General features: G+C 44.3%; 1 long non-coding RNA gene across 3 annotated transcripts in view; it reads right to left on the reverse strand.

The window, feature by feature from the left end:
- The window catches only part of LOC147370811 (uncharacterized), a 107,851-nt gene extending 101,575 nt beyond the window's left edge, over window positions 1-6,276 (reverse strand). The window contains exon 1 of one of the 3 annotated variants that reach the window (XR_015165483.1): window positions 6,117-6,276. This is a non-coding gene — a long non-coding RNA (uncharacterized LOC147370811). The remainder of the gene's footprint in view (window positions 1-6,116) is intronic. The other 2 variants (XR_015165484.1, XR_015165482.1) reach the window with 2 other exon arrangements.
- Window positions 6,277-19,961: the final 13,685 nt, after the last annotated feature.

Genomic DNA, 19,961 nt, shown 5'->3' on the forward strand with positions numbered 1-19,961 from the left:
AACACTGGAGTGGGTTGCCATTACCTTCTCTGAATTATTTAAGATAAATTACTTGAAATAGCATTCTGGGTCAAAGGATATGTAAAAAACTTGAAAAAATTCCCTTATTCTTATTCCACAAAAGATAATCTTTTAAGTTTTATGACAGGCCTCCATCAGCACATATGACTCTTCTGGACTTGGCTCCATGTGAGTTCCTGGTTAGTTAAATGATTTTGGTTGTTAAACTCATGATTGCCAAACTACAAGTATGTTTGTGCTGCATATGATTCACCTAACACAGGTTTTTCCTTCTACCAAAAACCCCTGGGAGGTTGGCATTTCCTGCAGCCTGTTTCACCCTAACTTAGTCATGGCTGCTAAGTCCTGCCTTCCTGGCTTCTGCCTCCTAGTGGATGTGTGCGCTTAGAATCTTGCTTCCCCTGAGTCCCTAATCTCTCAGCACCAAATTCTGTCTTTTAAATCCAGAGCATTTTCCACTGGGAAATCTTCCGTTAGTTTGTTTCTGCCCGTGTTTGTAACAGCTTGTAATTTGGCCACCTGGCCAATTTCATCAAGATGTTTATATCTGATGGATCGTCAATAAAGATTAAATGGGCAACAAGTAAGCTGACCTCCCTGGTCCCACCCATGGCTCCACCCTGTGTCAGTTTCATCCTTGGATTTCATGACACTTCCATGCTTTCTAATTTTCATGTGACCACACTTTGGCTGAAGAAGCTGGGCTCCATGGTCACACCACACTTTGACCACTCATTTCCCCAGACTCTTAAATGACCCCGTGGGCTGGAAAGCCTCCATATACCTTTCCATCTCCAAACCCTGCCTTCTCTAGCTTGCTCTATACTCAGGAAGGTCACTGGGACAGGCTGCTTCAAAAGACTCCACAGCCCTCTGGCATCCAGTTGTGTTTAGCCAACTGGGAGCCCTGCAGGGGAGGGAGGGCAGGGTAGCCTCTCAGCTCCCTTCCTCAGAACTGATGCCCAGTCCTTCCACCAATAGTCACTGCCTTGTCAGGAAGCCCTCGTCACACAGCTCTCTCCAGGTCCCCCACCCACACCCTCTCCTTGCCCTTTTCCTCCTAGGAATGGTCACAACCCTTTCCTACCATTCCTGGGCTCTCTATGCAACCCCTGTGGTTGCCCTCACCCTGCTCATCCCTTGAAAATAATGTCTTTATTAAATTCTCCTTGATTTACCCAATAGGAAAGTGTCATCTGTTCTCTACTGGGACCATGACTGATACACCATGTAACACGGCCAGCCCTTGGATGAGGCTACTACAGGGCTGGGCTGGACTCTGTTGAGGTTCATCACCTCTGCTTGCAGACAGATTGCAATGAGGCCAAGTGCCTTCTGGAACTGAACCGCATATCCTCTCAGATCCATAAACATGTAGCTCTTTTGGAGTTCTTACTGTTTTTTAATACAAAAGAAGACTTTGAAATTCTCTTGACAAGAACTGTTTCAGATGTTCCAGCATTTTCCACTTATACATTTAACAACAAATATTCACCGAGCACTTCCTATGTGCCAGACACTGAGCCAGACTCACCTGGGGCAACGCACACGTCAGAGTGTGAGAATAAGCTGGAACACGAGACCAGCAACCCTGGATGCTCTGCAGAGAAATTGCTTCTCACAAAAAGAGTGACCTTTTGTTCTATGTTTCAACTGGTTGAAGGCCAGTACCCCTTCTTTCTGGAGGTCTCTAGTCGACATTTCATGATATCCTAAAAGAACGTCACTCTCAGAAATATAAGAAGACAGGAAGGGAGAGCCTCAGTTTCTTTGTATTCAAAGCTTCGCCCTGAGCACCCACAATCCTGTCTGTCCTGTCTCCAGGGGTTGTCACCATCCTGCCACTCACCCTGCCTCTGCTCTCTCCAAGCCTGTCACCCTCTCACACCTGACCTGCCCCAGGCCCAGCTGCAAGGTGTGTGTGTCCCAACATGCCACAGCCGTTACCCCAGTGCCCCCTTTCTTCTTCCCGATCTGGTCTCACTCTCAGTTCATTAATTCTGGAGACTGAACCTCAGACTCGGCTGCCTCTACCATCAATCACCCCTCGGGCAGTGAAATCGGTATTTCTCTTCAACCTTCCAGGTCTTTGATTCTTGCCTTCTTTTGGCGAGTCTGACCTAGCTCATCTCTGGCTTTTCTTGTCCCATACCGCCTTACGGAGCACCTGCTTTCATAGTTCTGGTCTCTTAAAGCCCAACTCCTCCCCCACCCATTCCCAAACTCCAACAGTTCTTTTTTCAGCCTCTTCTAATGTCTCTTCTTCAGATGCCCTGAAAAACCAATTCTCTTCCTTTTCTTTATTCTCTACTCTCTTTTTTGTGCCTTTTCTCCTTTCCTTCTCTACATTTTCGCCTCTCACTCTTCCTTAAAAGAGTTACAGGAATTCCTTGCTCTGAAAAATATTTTCCTGGGGATTTGTATGTAATTAAAGTTTGTAACATTTGAAATTTGGACAACATGTTCCAAATCATCATGTGATGCTGATAGTAATAAGAGCTTCCAATTACTACGTTTGCTACATACGAGGCACTGTACTGTGAACTTTATACACATCAGCTAATTTAATCCTTACAGAAGCCCTTGGAATAAGTAAATATTATCATTCTGCCCAGGTACAGTCAAGAAAACGGAAGTTAAGAGAGGTGCAGGGACTTGCCAAAGGCCACACAGCAAGTGGCAGAGCTCAGGCTTCAACACTGGCCTGCTGGATTCCAAATCCCAGTCTTCTTGCCCTCATCGCCTCACTAGTTAAAGTAATCCCATTGTAATTTCCCTTGAAAGGATCAAGCTTCTGCAACAGAAAGAGCCCCTCCCCAACTACCCAAACTGTAAGTTTAAACCTTTATATAAGGAACCTCCCTCGGCGAGACACACCCATCCTTCTTGTGAAGTGAAGTGAAGTGAAGTGAAGTCACTCAGTCTGACTCTTTGCGACCCCATGGACTTAGCCTACCAGGCTTCTCTGTCCATGGACTTTTCCAGGCAATAGTCCTGGAGTGGATTGCCATCTCCTTCTCCAGGGGATCTTCCCGACTGAACCCAGGTCCATCGCATTGTAGACAGGCACTTTACCATCTGAGCCACCAGGGAAGTCTAATCCTTCTTATGGGGTGGAGGAAATCTCCCAGGTGACACCTCCTATTTACTGTCCTTCCACAGCTGGTCCTGTACCACCGGGCGTGGCAGTGGGTGGAGAGCCATCCAAACCACCTCTTTATATCCTGTCACTGACAGGTCCTCCCCAGGATGACTCTGTCAGCTGGTCTGCCTGCCTGACAGAGCCATCACAAAGGACAGCAGCAAACATTCGACTTTGACTAGGGTTAGAGCTTCTAGTGTGGAGAAGGCAATGGCACCCCACTCCAGTACTCTTGCCTGGAAAATCCCATGGGCAGAGGAGCCTGGTAGGCTGCAGTCCATGGGGTCGTGAAGAGTCGGACACGACTGAGCGACTTCACTTTCACTTTTCACTTTCATGCATTGGAGAAGGAAATGGCAACCCACTCCAGTGTTCTTGCCTGGAGAATCCCAGGGACGGGGGAGTCTGGTGGGCTGCCGTCTATGGGGTCGCACAGAGTCGGACACGACTGAAGCAACTTAGCAGCAGCAGCAGCAGCAGCAGAGCTTCTAGTGATATGCAACCTCTGTCTGGTCTGTGTTTCTAAAAGAATGGCTTTTGTGGCTCAGGTGGTGAAGAATCTGCCTGCAGTGCAGGAGACCCAGGTTCAACCCCTGGGTTGGGAAGATCCCCTGGAGAAGGAAATGGCTACCCACTCTAGTATTCTTGCCTGGAGAATTCCATGGACAGAGGAGCCTGGTGGGCTACAGTCCATGAGTCACAAAGAGTTGGACACAACTGAACAACTAACACTTTCATTTTCTTTATAAAAAACAGATGCAAGTGGAGAAAGACCAGGCACCTAGTTAAACTAAGCCATGATAGTTCAATTATTCATTCAACAAACACACGCCAAGTGTCAATGTTCCTGGGAAAGAGCAAGGTATTGGGCTCTCTCTTCCCAGGGGTTTATACATCCATCAGCAGAAGGAATAAAAATATTCTGTGTACCAGTGGTCAACTGTATTACAATTAAGCAAACATTTACTTTGCTCTTCCCTCTCACTCCCTCAATTTCTGCCCCATTGACTGGGGACTTGGCCATGTAAAATACTTTTGTGAATAGAATGTGGGCCACAGTGATTGCCAGTTCCAAGTGAAGCCTTGAAGAGGCATTGCAAATGTCTGCTGGCTGTCTTGAACACCTGCCCTCCTAAATGGAAACACTGCTGGCCAATGGGGGCTGTTCGTTCAGCCCAGGTCCCAAAATAAGAAGACACGTGGGGACAGTCCTAAACCACAGCACAACTCACAGCACTGACACAACACATAGCAAATAATTTACACTTGTTATTGAAGGCCATTAAGAACTTGAGGTTGTTTGTTACACAGCATTATTGCAATAAAAACTGGCAAATCCATTCCTATACAGAGCTATATTTCAAACCTCCCTCTGGTATTTTTCTTGCTTTTTAAATTGAAATCTACAGCACCCTACAAAGCAGAGACATTGCTTTGCCAACAAAGGTCTGTCTAGTCAAGACTATGGTTTTTCCACTGGTCATGTATGGATGTGAGAGCTGGACTGTGAAGAAAGCTGAGTGCCGAAGAATTGATGCTTTTGAAGTGTAGTGTTGGAGAAGACTCTTGTGAGTCCCTTGGACTGCAAGGAGATCCAACCAGTCCATTCTGAAGGAGATCAGCCCTGGGTGTTCTTTGGAAGGACTGATGCTAAAGCTGAAACTCCAATACTTTGGCCACCTCATGTGAAGAGTTGACTCATTGGAAAAGACTCTGACGATGGGAGGGATTGGGGGCAGGAGGAGAAGGGGACGACAGAGGATGAGATGGCTGGATGGCATTACTGACTCCATGGACGTGAGTTTGAGTGAACTCCGGAAACTGGTGATGGACAGGGAGGCCTGGTGTGCTGCGATTCATGGGGTTGCAAAGAGTCGGACACGACTGAGTAACTGAACTGAACTGATAGGTGATGAGTTTCACTGATCCATCCAAGGTATTTGCAGAACGACTAGTAAGGTGAGGAAAGCAGTCTGAACAAAAGTTACTGATTTACACATCATAGAACATACCTGCAGAAACCCCAGATACCCAACAGCAGCCCTTCTACAGACAGTACTGCTAATCACTGCTACCCACAGACACCTTATTTTCTGTTGTTCATTATCAATTTCTAAAGTTAACATTAGCCACATCAAGAGCAAGTACTTGTTTAAATACTCTGAAAGCTACAAATGAATTCAATGTTTATAATCCAAGACTAAGGCAAGTCAGGAAGACAGGAAACTGGGTACTGTGGCTTAGAGGCCTCTCCAGTCACCATGTGGTACACTATAGATGTTCAATCTTCTTTTAATTTCCTTTAGTTCAACGAATATTTATTGAACATGTCCTATGTACAAAGGGAAGAAGGCATGGTTCCTACCCTCGACTCATTAGCTTACCATCTCAAGGGAAGGAGGAATATTTACATAACCATAATTAAAGACAACACACATGAAGTATTTTGAAGGAGTACCAAAATGTTGCCAGGGTTGGCTTCAAAAAAGAGAAGCAAGGCATCCAATCTGAGGAGGTCAAGAAAAAAGAACGTTTCAAATATAAGGAACTAAGGTGCAGGGGTTGAATGGGATAGAATATGAACGATTGAGAGAGTCAATAGGAAGATCAGGAAAGACCACACAGCGCACAGCCTTCAAGACCAGGCTGTTGAATTTATAGCCAAACCCAAGAATGACTGAACACGCAACGAGATTCATCACGTCCATTTTGACTAGGCCCTTCTCTGGCCCCCAAGATTGAGTTTTTCTGAGAACTTCAAGTTATGAACAGCTGGAGCCTCCACAAAAACAACCAGTGGTAAAAGGTGCCAGTGAGAGGTAAAGATGACAGCAAGACGGTTTCCGTGAGAACAGGCACGCTGAGCAGGTGTTTTCACAGTCTAGACACCGTCCGTCCCGGCTGAGGGAAGAGGGATCAAGCAGTGGGGTGGGCCGTCCTGAACCTCACTTACCCTTGACAATGGGGTCTGGCCTCTCCAGGAAGCAGAATCCCTGTAGGCTGCTTGTGGCAGGGTAGGGCAGGGCAGGGCCCCCCACCCTCCCCCACCCTACACCCTCCCCCACCCTCCCCTACTCCCACGCCTCTTCCCCAGGCTGCACCTGGCCTCCAGCCTCACCTGCCCCACCTAGTTACACCCAAGACTCTACCTGGCCAGAAAACACATCACTATCAGGCAATTACGAAACAAGATGAAGAAACTCCAGCTGTACTAGGTTTCTGGCTGCACTCAGCTAAGCTGCTCCAGCTTGTTGATATGCCTCTAGCTTTCTGCTCCCGCCCTATCAGAGCCATCTGTTCGTGGGTTCTTCCCCACTGGGCCATACACTGTGCGGGGACTGTCACCTTTGGGTCCAGTGCCTAGTCCCTGGATAGCACCTGTTAAATAACAGCAGCACCCGCCTTTCTGTGTATTAAAATGCTTTTTCTCCACCCGCTCTGACATATTATTTCACTGAATCCTTGCAACAACCCAACCCTACTGAGTGGTTATTATTATCCTCAATTTGTAAACAGGGAACTTGAAACTCAGGAAGATTAAGTAATCCCTCCAAGATCATGCAGCTAAGAAGTAGAGACGCTGAGATCTATCTGAGGTCAGGCCCTTCTCATAGAAGTGGGTTTATATGCATTGTGTATGTGTTAGTTGCTCAGATGTGTCCTACTCTTTGCAACCCCAAGGCCTGAGGCTCACCAGGTTCCTCGGTCCATGGGATTTCCCAGGCAAGAATACTGGCTTGGGTTACCACTCACTTCTCTAGGGGACCTTCCCAACCCAGAGATTGAACCCAGGTCTTCCATATTATGGGCAGACTCTTTACCATCTGAGCCACCAGGGATAAACTAGGTCTCGGGAAAAATAAAACAGAACTTCCTCACTAGATTGATCATTTGGAAGAAAAACTTCTTCGAGGGTTGATACTTGGGAAATTCCCCCTTGGCTGGTGTTTGGCAGAGACATACAGGGCCTGTCTTTATTGTCTTGATAACCTGAAACGGAATATGAGTGTCTCAGGTGGGAGTATAGGGAACTGACAGGAATAACTCTGTAACTCAGAGTTACACATGCCAAGGCAGATGAGAACTTCCCCAAGAAAGCCAAGGGCAGGGCCCTGGACAAGGGATAGCGATTTGTAGGCAGGCCTGACACACCTGTTGGGAACTCTGCAGGGGCCTCAGCCACGTGCACAAGTTCAGAGGACAGCACTGATGGGAGAAGGGTAGAGGCTGGCTCAGACAGAAACTTAAATTACCGGCTAGAGGTTAATGGGAATCTGAGCTAAGAAGATTGCCTGCTAGCACTAACATATTCAAGAGGGCATTTGTCTCAGGGAAGCCTTTTCAATCCATGGAGGAATTAGTCCAAAACCTAGGTTGTTTCCTAAAAAGAAACTGACACCCTAACACTGCCATACAATGACCAGCGCCTGTGGAACCACGTTCCACAGGCCAGCATCCAGGCACATCATGAGGGCTGTGTGAAACAGCTGGGTTTCCTGGCATAGCGACCCTGGGTCAGGAGCTGTAGATAAAGAGGATGACTCTGGACTCTCACCTTGGACTTGAGCAAGGGCACACAGGGATCCACCCTGCTGACACCAGTCTCCACCACCTGGCTCATCAGGATGAAATTATTTTTGTTTGCAGCCCCACCCTCCTTCCCTCCACCTCAAGAAATAGTAGGTAACAGCATCCAGCCTGGTCTGACCCCTGTCACAAGGCACTCAGAGCACACACAGGTCTCTAGACAGACCCAAGAGACCAAGGCTTCTACAGAAATCAAGGCGGACACTGGGAAAGCCTGCACAGAGGGAGGGGCCTTGGGCCTCAAAGCATTTCCTTCTCCCTCTAGAAGACCAGTTAGGGACCTAGTGAATGATTTACAACTAGACTATTTATACAAAGGAGAGCATTAACTTTCTGGATCACTCATCCACAATAAATAATGAAATGCAAGATTCCGTAAGGCTTAAAAGATAAATCAGGCAATAGGTTAATAACTGTGATTTTTTTCAAAAAAACTTTGCCTAAATTCAGACTTGAAAGAAGTTAGCCACGTTAAATGAAAGGCTGGCATTTTCTTAGATAAGCTAGAAGCTCATTAACATCAGATGACAGTTCAGCGTAGGTACTCAGGTAAGGATGGGGAGCCAGTCTGCACCAGAATCCTAGACCGACCCACCTCCTTCCCTCCCCCTCATCCCATAAAGAAAGCAATGGAAAGTGACAAAGTCAGGTCACTCGTTTCCAAATGATCCTGCTTTAAGAATGCAGGATAAATGTTAAAATAGATTAATTTAGCGAACATATTGGCAAGAACTTTGTCTTTGTGAGTTTTGCTGAGTTAAACTGTTTTCAATTAACATTGTTTTTCAACTGCACTGATTTGGAGCCAGGCTTGGAATATTTATCTTTCTTTTCCCAGCAGGAACTGCTTCTTATGCTTACTTCATTAACAGTTATGAGTCTAAAATCAATTGACTAATATGAAATGTCAGAGGAGAAAATTGGGATCAGCAGGGTGATGCTGCCCTCTTGAATATGTTTCCAGTCTTGGAAAAACCAGTCACAGAAGTCATAATACTGTGGGTCTTGGCTCTACCCATATGGCACACTGGTCATATCAGAAATGAGGACGGATCACCCAAGCTAAGAACTGATATTTGGCTTACGTGCTCTGTTGTGGCCAGCCTACTGCCCGTAGTTGTACAGTGTGTGGCCTGTACAACCAGACAATGCAGGACTGGGGATTGTCTTCCCAGTTGTGTATGTCTGGTATGTTTCTGATTGGCTGGTGCTCTTGCTGGTTGTTAAAGGTTGTTTCTAGCATTCTGTCAAGGGCCAAGACCCTGCTGCTTACAGAGACTCCTTTACTGAGGTCATTTTTTGCTCATTTTCCCCCTATCTCTGGGGCTTGCTTAAAAGTACCCCCCTACCAGTTTGGAGTGGGAATGCTGGTAAGTGTTCAGTCTGTACATAGTCACTTCCTCCTTCTCTTCTGGCCATGGCCCCCATCTACCTGGTATTTCCCAACCAGAGATTTTCTGTTTTTCCTGAGAACAAACTTCCAAATGCCTTTCAGGGGAGCATGATCTCAGAGGGATGGGTTGGGGAAGGTGATGTGGATCCAAAATTTCTCAAAAAGGTTTCACCCCACTTCCTATATTAGCTCCTCTTTCATGATAGTTCCAGAAACATCTATGCCTTTTGCACAGGTTAGTTAGCAGCGTTCCCCATTGCCAGTTTGAATTTTTCCCATCTGCAAAGTCAGCTAGTACACGTCCATCTTTTGTTCAACTTCAGAAATTATGTTGCTGTGTCTCTTCTCCTATTCCCCATGTCCTTGTGAGTTCATTCTTTAAAAAAAAAAAGCCAAAAAAAAACTCTTGTCATTTTAGTTGGGTTTGGGGAGAAAGTTAATCTAGATGAGTATGCTGAGTCCACCGTCTGAAATTCATGCCAGAATATAGTTTTTAGATCTAGCTACACATCCAAGATTTCCAAACTTTTAATTTTAAGTAATATTACTATATTAGACTGGGCTTCCCTGGTGGCTCAGGAGGTAAAGAACCTGTTTGCAATGCAAGAGACCTGGGTTCGATTCCTGGGTCATGAAGATCTCCTGGAGAAGGGAATGGCAACCCACTCAAACATTCTTGCCTGCAGAATCCCATGAACAGAAGAGCCTGGTGGGCTAGAGTCCATGGGGTCTCAATAAGTTGAACACGACTGGGCAATTAACACACTATATTAGACATTTTAGCAATATAAACTCTGAAAGAATCTTTAAGTTCAGTTCAGTTGCTCAGTAGTGTCCAACTCTTTGCGACCCCATGAACCGCAGCACGCCAGGCCTCCCTGTCCATTACCAACTCCTGGAGTTTGCCCAAACTCATGTCCATTGAGTAAGTGATGCCATCTAACCATCTCATCCTCTATGGTTCCCTTTTCTACCTGCCTTGAATCTTTCTCAACATCAGGGTCTTTTCAAATGAGTCAGCTCTCCGCATCAGGTGGCCAAAATATTGGAGTTTCAGCTTCAGAATCAGTCCTTCCAATGACCACCCAGGACTGATTTCCTTTAAGATGGACTGGTTGGATCTCCTTGCAGTCCAAGGGACTCTCAAGAGTCTTCTCCAACACCACAGTTCAAAAGCATCAATTCTTTGGTGCTCAGCTTTTTTTATAGTCCAACTCTCACTTCCATACATGACTACTGGAAAAACCATAGCCTTGACTAGCCAGATCTTTGTTGACAAAGTAATATCTCTGCTTTTTAATATGCTGTCTAGGTTGGTCATAATTTTTCTTCCAAGAAGTAAGTGTCTTTTAATTTCATGGCTGCATTCGCCAACTGCAGTGATTTTGGAGCCCAAAAAACTAAAGTCAGCCACTGTTTCCCCATCTATTTGCCATGAAGTGATGGGACTAGATGCCATGATCTTAGTTTTCTGAATGTTGAGCTTTAAGCCAACTTTTTCACTCTCCTCCTTCACTTTCATCAAGAGGCTTTTTAGTTCCTCTTCACTTTCTGCCATAAGGGTGGTGTCATCTGCATATCTGAGGTTATTGATATTTCTCCTGGCAATCTTGATTCCAGCTTGTGCTTCTTCCAGCCCAGCGTTTCTCATGATGTACTCTGCATAGAAGTTAAATAAGCAGGGTGACAATATACAGCCCTGACAGACTCCTTTTCCTATTTGGAACCAGTCTGTTGTTCTGTGTCCAGTTCTAACTGCTGCTTCCTGACCTGCATATAGGTTTCTCAAGAGGCAGGTCAGGTGGTCTGGTATTCCCATCTCTTTCAGAATTTTCCAGTTTACTGTGATCCACACAGTCAAAGGCTTTGGCATAGTCAAGAAAGCAGAAATAGATGTTTTTCTGGAACTCTCTTGCTTTTTCGATGATCCAGCAAATGTTGGCAATTTGATCTCTGGTTCCTCTGCCTTTTCTAAAACCATCTTGAATATCTGAAAGTTCATGATTCATGTACTGTCGAAGCCTGGCTTGGAGAATTTTGAGCATTACTTTACTAACGTGTGAGATGAGTGCAATTGTGTGGTAGTTGAGCATTCTTTGGCATTGCCTTGCTTTGGGATTGGAATGAAAACTGATCTTTTCCAATCCTGTGGCCACTGCTGAGTTTTCCAAATTTGCTGGCATATTGAGTGCAGCAATTTCACAGCATCATCTTTTAGGATTTGAAATAGTTCAACTGGAATTCCATCACCTCCACTAGCTTTGTTCATAGTGATACTTCCTAAGGCCCACTTGACTTCACATTCCAGGATGACTGGCTCTAGGCGAGTGATAACACGATCGTGATTATCTGGGTTGTGAAGATCTTTTTTGTACAGTTCTTCTGTGTATTCTTGCCACCTCTTCTTAATATCTTCTGCTTCTGTTAGGCCCATACCATTTCTGTCTTTTATTGAGCCCATCTTTGCATGAAATGTTCCCTTGGTATCTCTAATTTTCTTGAAGAGATCTCTAGTCTTTCCCATTCTGTTGTTTTCCTCTATTTCTTTGCACTGATCACTGAGAAAGGCTTTCTTATCTCTCCTTGCTATTCTTTGGAACTCTGCATTCAAATGGATATATCTTTCCTTTTCTCTTTTGCTTTTTGCTTCTCTTCTTTTCACAGCTATTTTTAAGGCCTCCCCAGACAGCCATTTTGCTTTTTCACATTTCTTTTTCTTGGGGATGGTCTTGATCCCTGTCTCCTATACAATGTCATGAACTTCTGCCCATAGTTCATCAGGCACTCTGTGTATCAGATCTAATCCTTTGAATCTATTTGTCACTTCCCCTGTAAGGGATTTGATTTAGGTCATACCTTAATGGTCTAGTGGTTTTCCCTATTTTCTTTAATTTAAGTCTGAATTTGGCAATAAGGAGTTCATGATCTGAGCCACAGTCAGCTTCTGGTCTTGTTTTTGCTGACTATATAGAGCTTCTCCATCTTTGGGTGCAAAGAATATAATCAATCTGATTTCAGTGTTGATCATCTGGTAATGTCCATGTGGAGTCTTCTCTTGTATTGTTGGAATAGGGTATTTGCTATGACCAGTGCGTTCTCTTGGCAAAACTCTATTAGCCTTTGCCCTGCTTCATTCTGTACTCTAAGGCCAAATTTGCCTGTTACTCCAGGTATTTCTTGACTTCCTACTTTTGCATTCCAGTCCCCTATAATGAAAAGGACACCTTTTGGGGGGTATTAGTTCTGAAAGGTCTTGTAGGTCTTCATAGAACCATTCAACTTCAGGTTCTTCAGTATTACTGGTCAGGGCATAGACTTGGATTACCGTGATATTGAATGGTTTGCCTTGGAAACGAACAGAGATCATTCTGTCATTTTTGAGACTACATCCAAGTACTGCAGTTTGGACTCTTTTGTTGACTATGGCTACTCCATTTCTTCTAAGGGATTCTGCCCACAATAGTAGATATAATGGTCATCTGAGTTAAATTCACTCATTACAGTCCATCTTAGTTCGCTGATTCCTTGAATGTGGATGTTCACTCTTGCCATCTCCTGTTTGACCACTTTCAATTTACCTTGATTCATGTCCAAGGTAAGAGAAACCCAAGTAAGACTGTAGGCCCTGAGAGAGGGCATCAGAGGGCAGACAGACTGAAACCACAGTCACAGACAACTAGCCAATCTGATCACATGGACCACAGCCTTGTCTAACTCAGTGAAACTAAGCCATGCCGTGTGGGGCCACCCAAGATGGACAAGTCATGGTGGAGAGGTCTCACACAATGTGGTCCACTGGAGAAGGGAATGGAAAACTACTTCAGTATTCTTGCCTTGAGAACCCCATGAACAGTATGAAAAGGCAAAAAGATAGGACACTGAAAGATGAACTCCCCAGGTCAATAGGTGCCCAATATGCTACTGGAGATCAGTGGAGAAATAACTCCAGAAAAAATGAAGGATGGAGCCAAAGCAAAAACAATACCCAGTTGTGGATGTGACTGGTGATAGAAGTAAGGTCCAATGCTGTAAAGAGCAATATTGCATAGGAACCTGGAATGTTAGGTCCATGAATCAAGGCAAATTGGAAGTGGTCAAACAGGAGATGGCAAGAATGCACATTGACATTCTAGGAATCGGTGAACTAAGATGGACTGGAAGGGGTGAATTTAACTCAGATGAAAGAATGTTTAAGAGTTTTTAAATTATTATTACTGCTCTTGTTGTTGTAGCTTTAAAAAATAAGAGAATCTGAAAGACTTGAAATACAAATCAGAGTTCCTAAACTATTGGTGAAACTGTTTGAAATCTCACGAGAACATTGGAACTTCCTAGTGGTGTCTAGTGGAGAAGGAAATGGCAACTCCAGTGTTCTTGCCTGGAGAATCCCAGGGACAGGGGAGCCTGGTGGGCTGCCATCTATGGGGTCACACAGAGTCGGACACAACTGAGTGACTTGACTTTCACTTTTCACTTTCATGCATTGGAGAAGGAAATGGTAACCCACTCCAGTGTTCTTGCCTGGAGAATCCCAGGGACGAGGGAGCCTGGTGGGCTGCCGTCTATGGGGTCGCACAGAGTCGGACACGACTGAAGTGACTTAGGAGGAGGAGGAGGAGGAGTGGTGTCTAGAGTAGAGTGTCAGCCTCTTGCTTGGAGAGTGTGGATCAGTTACGATGATAGCCAGCAGTAAGGTTGTGTGTGTGTGTGTCTGAAAAAGCTCAAATATGGAACAGCTATTTATTCTGACATAGTTGGAAGTTGGGAAAGATCATTAGGATGTTGCACACAGAAACATGTCAACGGCATAAGTTGTTGACCTACTCCAAGAGAAGACTCACTCGGTTGGCCATGGATGTTCTCCCATTCTCTTGAGAAAATAAAACAGAAGACCTGGCCCATTTATTGTAGAAATGAGAGAAGGACTCAACTCACAGCTGGGTTTGCCCTACCCTATGCTCCATAGCCTTTTCCTTCATTTCTTAGACCCCAACAACTGCTGCAGGAGACAGCATCCTATTACACCCATCCAGAAAGTTACACTCCATACTGTATGGAGTTCATTCAGCCAGGATTTACTGAGTTCCTACCATGTACTGGGATCAGTTCCAAGTCAAGCAAACAAAAGAAAGTCTCTGCTTTCATAGAGCATTTATTTAAGTGGGTGGTAAAAATAATACAGCAGACAAATGTATATGTATTATAGTAACTGTGAAGGACTAAGAAATTTGAAAAGAATAGTTTTAGATAGAGGGTAAGGAATGGCCTCTCTGATGAAAGTGAAAGAAACTGAAAGTGTCAGTTGCTCAGTCATGCCTGACTCTTTGTGACCCCATGGACTGCAGCCCGCCAGGCTCCTCTTTCCACGGAATTCTCAAGGCAAGAATACTGGAGTGGGTTGCCATTTCCTGCTCCAGAGGATCTTCCCGACCCAGGGATTGAACCCAGATCTCCTGCATTGCAGGCAGATTCTTTGCCATCGGGGCCACCAGGTGGCTGAATAGCTAAAGAAAGAGCCTTCTAAGGGGAAAGTAGAAAGTGGGACCCGCGGCAGGATCCTAAACAGCCAGCATGTGTAAGAAACAGAAAAATGCAGTGAAAATTTTAGAAGAGGAAATATTCCTGGCTGGGATGGTCGAGGCCGTCTCCTCAGAGGAGGAGCCGTGTGAGCTAGGCATTAAAGAAATGAGTAGATTTCCTTTGAGAGAAGATCTAGGTGAGGGAAACTTTTATGTTGGGAGACTTTATACTAATATTCCTCAGCCTTTTAAGTTCCTGCTTTCTTGGCTGGAGAGTAGGGTAATAAGAGAAATGCTTTTTGGGGTACATGCTGGCAGCTAGTGGATAAATAAGTTCTGGAGAGTCAATACGCAGTATAAGAATACAGACAACAATATTATGTCATAATCATAAAGCTAGCTGAGACTAGATCTTAATCATTTTCCACCACACACACACAAAAAATGGTAATTATGTGATGTGATAATTAACCACAGCTACACATTACAATATAGAAATGTTTCAAGTGATGTGTTATACATCTTAAATACACACAAGGTTGTCTGTCAAATATGTTTCCATTTAAATAAGTCGTTGAAAGAAAGAAGTCATGCTTTTTTTCAATAAGCATGAAAAAGCCGTATCCTCATTTAATGTTATTTGAATCTCAAAATAAATATCAACCCTTAAAACAAACTGAAGTCATTAAAGAAAACGAAGTCCTTAAACTAAATTCTAACCTCCCAACTCACTCTCTCTGCTTCCCTAGTCACCCAGTTCTTATTAAGGGAACAAGTAATATGAAGGTGATCCATTCCAAAACCAGAGGACTATGAACTAAACATCTACCATCCGTCCTCCCCACAGCATTCCAAGCAGTTACACAGATGCACACACACGCACACACAATGCTAGGCAATGCAGTGAAGATAATCAGGAGAGAGCAGGGCACACACTGTTTCTGACAGGAAGAAGCATCCCAGAGAAACTGATAATCAGAGTTATATTTTCTAGCCCAAATTCAAGCTGACTTTACCTAGAACTAGTAACTTGGCAAGAGTACCTCTAGAGACTGCCTCTTTCCACCAGTAAATGTGAAAAGAGTTTGAAGAGTAGAGAACATAACATTTGCCACAAGGAGAGCAAACATGTTTAAAGAGAGGTGCCTGACTTTATCAGAAGTGCAAAATGGCCTGTCGTGGGTCTAGACTGCTCAGTGATGCACTAGCAGGCCATGGAATCAAAGGGACTTTTATCTGAAACACTCAGTGGAGGCCCTGTTGTGACAAGCCTCAGTCCGGAGCAAACAGAGGCCAAATGAACTTCTTCCTCAAACCAGAGGAAGGAAGGCAGCCCCCAGATCCACTTTTGTGGAGAAGACCCACTGATCATGGCCTTCTCTCACTGCAACATGAAACAAGGGGCATTAGAACTCCACCACACAAATAAAAGGGCTCCCCAGGTGGCACAGTGGTAAAGAATCTGCCTGCCAATGCAGGAGACACAAGAGACACAGGTTCAATCCCTGGGTCTGGAAGATTCCCCTGGAGAAGGAAATGGCAACCCATTCCAGTATTCTTGTTTGGGAAATCCCATGGACAGAGGAGCCTAGTGGGCTACAGTCCATGGGGCTGCAAAAGAATTGGACTCAGCGACTAAGCACTCATGCACACACCCAAATAAACACAGGGCTCACTTATGTGTCTAATGGTTAACACAAGGTGCAAATGCCATGGATCATATGGGTTAATTCGGAGAGAAAACACACCCAATCGTGTCATTAATCATTGACTCAAAATCTTAACTCCCACGACAGGCACAGTTCTGAGACTTTCTTCTGGAAAGCAGTAATAAAGGAGATTGGTGCCAGATTGAGTTCCTAGAAGCTTTTTAATGAGGAAAGATTGCTGATGTCATAGATCTAATGTTGGCAATTAAGCTTCAAGGGTTAAATAAATGCACTGGCCTGGTATATTTTCCTAAAAACCCCTATAGTCAATAGTGCCATAAATTGGAATTGTGTTGCACAAAGGCAGCTGATTCGAACTGTTGCAGAGAAAGTTCACAAGAGTTCAACGTTGAACTTGGCAGGCCAAGGCAGGACACTTTGGCACTTCCACAGATTTGGATTTCAGTTCCCTAAACTTGCCCTCAGGATTTTATTCTCCAGAGGATGGGTTGGCAGCAAGAAGGCTCCTTTGGGATTGATTTAGCAGCTCCTACACCTTCTTTACAATTTTACAGCCTATTGTACCTGGGAAGAAAGACGGTTCCATGGAAGTAAATCAAGTCTTATGTTGTTTGATATTTTCTGCTAACCTTATAAAGCTCTCCCTGTAACCCCATTAATTTTTGGAGCATGTATGAGGAACTTTAGGAAGAGCTGATTTGGAGACCATAACTGGGTTAAGCATACTTTTCTGGGTTTTTTCAAAAAGTCAAATCATTTTTATCCTCCAGGCTTCACAACACAGGAAAAACAGCCTTTAAAAAGGGAGAGAGGGTGGGATTTGGGGACATTTCAGGGAGTGGTACAATCTGCCATCTGCCACACAGAATAGATGTGGCGTCAATATTACTGGTTCACTGCTGCCAACAGAGTGAAATATAAGATTTTTCTCATTTTGACTCTTTTTAAAAAATTATAGTTGAATTTTTAAATATGTTTTTATTTATTTGGTTGCACCAGTCATAGCTGCAGCATGTGGGATCTCTACTCGTGACATGTGAATTCTAATTTGCAGATCTAGTTCCCTGGTCAGGAAGGAAATCATTACCCTCTACACTCTCCCCCCACCATTCTCACAGATCTGCCTGTTCAAATATAATGCTTTTTTTCCCCTAATTAATCCATTATTCTAGAATGACTTTTCCATGACTCCCATGGAAAATTCATCTCTCCCTCTCCTATATTCCCTTTGTGTTTTGAGTTACCCTCTAATGGGACAAAACAAAGTCAATTTTACATAAAAGTTAGCATATATCTGCTTCCCTAAGGATATTAAACATCCTTTGGATCATCAAGAAAGCAAGAGAGTTCCAGAAAAACATCTACTTCCGCTTTATTGACTACACCAAAGCCTTTGACTGTGTGGATAACAACAAACTGTGGAAAATTCTGAAAGAGATGGGAATACCAGACCACCTTACCTGCCTCCTGAGAAATCTGTATGCAGGTCAAGAAGCAACAGTTAGAACTGGATATGGAACAACAGACTGGTTCAAAATTGGGAAAGGAGTATGTCAAGGCTGTACATTGTCACCCTGCTTATTTAACTTATATGCAGAGTACATCATGAGAAACGCTGGACTGGATGAAACACAAGCTGGAATAAAGATTGCTGGGAGAAATATCAATAACCTCATGACACCACCCTTATGTCAGAAAGTGAAGAAGAATTAAAGAGCCTCTTTGCCGGGGTCCAGCCCCGGCTGATCCAGGGTATTCGAAGGAGAGACGGCGTAGGCGAAGATCAGGAAACAATTGCTTAATTAAACGTTAATTAAGGATATAAAGAGTAATAGATTAAGGATAGCTCAGTGAGGAAATTCAGTGGAGAAAAGAGGCTGAAATAAGGATAGCTCAGTGAGGAAATTCAGTGGAGAAAAGAGGCTGAATAATTCAGCCAGAAGGTAAGAGAAAGAACGACATGGTGAGACCAAGTTTCGGTGAACAAGGCCCGCACTTTATTTTCCAAAGTAGTTTTTATACCTTAAGTTATGCATAGAGGATAATGGGGGAAGGGGTAGAGTCTTGCAGCAAGCCAGGCTTTCTTCCTGCAAACTTATCATATGCAAAAGCTTAGGTGATTTGAGTCATCTTCTGGCCCGGAGGCCTGTTAACATTTTAAGACCCTTTCTTCAGAAAACTTATTTTTCTCTAAAGGTGATTGGTCAGGAGCCACCCTCCAAAAGCACTAGATAAAGTTGCATTCCTACAGAGCAAAGGTGTGGTGGGCTATAACAAGAAAAAGAATTAACTCAAGGGTCCCAGGTTACAAACATTAAAGCTACTATTTACACCAATTATATTAATCAATACACTGCCAGGGACACAGCAGGTAAGGGATATGGAGACTTAGCAACAAACATTGGCCCAACAAGTGAAAATCCCCTCACCAATACAATTTCTAATCAATCTTTCAACTGCTCAAAGGAATCTGTATTTAGACAGTTTAGAACATCTCATGCCTATCACAGTTTGGAGGCTCTGAGCAATCACATGTGGCCGGAAAAACCTATTCAGGCAGGCTAGAGGACTTCCAAGGGAGTTTGTAGGTTGAAACACTGTCACACTCAGGAATTATTAACTGGAGCTGTAAGCTAACTCTTTTTTCAGAGAGAGGTAGTGGGGGACAGCCCCCCGTAAAGTCAGAGGTGTAGGTGAAAGCACAAAGCAGAAAGTAGGCAGACTCTGGTTTTGGGGGTAGATGGGGGACTCCTGAGGCTTGATCCTGCCTTTGCGTATGCCAAGCCTCCTTCCTCATGACCTTTGTCATGGGTGGAGTTCCTCACGCTGGCTACCGGCAGTGATAGAATTCCAGTTGAGCTATTCCAGATCCTGAAAGATGATGCTGTGGAAAGTGCTGCACTCAATATGCCATATGCAATATGCACTCAATATGCAATATGCCGGCTCCCGGCACCTCTTGATGAAAGTAAAGGAGGATAGTGAAGAAGTTGGCTTAAAACTCAACATTCAGAAAACTAAGATCATGGCATCTAGTCCCATCACTTCATGGCAAATAGATGGGGAAACAATGGAAACAATGAGAGACTATTTTGGGGAGCTCCAAAATCACTGCAGATGGTGACAGCAGCCATGAAGACAGCATATTAAAAAGCAGAGGCATTACCTTGCCAACAAAGGTCCATCTAGTCAAAGCTATGGTTTTTCCGTTAGTCATGTATGGATGTAAGAGTTGGACTATGAAGAAAGCTGAGCGTCAAAGAATTGATGCTTTTGAACTGTGGTGTTGGAGAAGACTCTTGAGAGTCCCTTGGACTGCAAGGAGATCAAACCAGTCAATCCTAAAGGAAATCAGTCTTGAGTATTCATTGGAAGGATTGATGCTGAAGCTTAAAATCCAATACTTTGCCCACCTGATACAAAGAACTGACTCATTGGAAGAGACCCTGATACTGGGCAAGATTGAAGGCTGGAGGAGAAGGGGACAACAGAAGATGAGATGGTTGGATAGCATCACTGACTCAATGGACATGAGTCTGAGTAAACTCCAAGAGTTGGTAAAGGACAGGGAAGCCTGGAGTGCTGCCATCCATGGGGTCACGAAGAGTCAGACATGACTAACGACTAAA

This window comes from Bos grunniens, chromosome 6 (genome assembly GCF_055505025.1).
Source record: "Bos grunniens cultivar Pamir isolate PY7600 chromosome 6, Bosgru_T2T1.0, whole genome shotgun sequence".
In the NCBI taxonomy this organism is placed as follows: domain Eukaryota; kingdom Metazoa; phylum Chordata; class Mammalia; order Artiodactyla; family Bovidae; genus Bos; species Bos grunniens.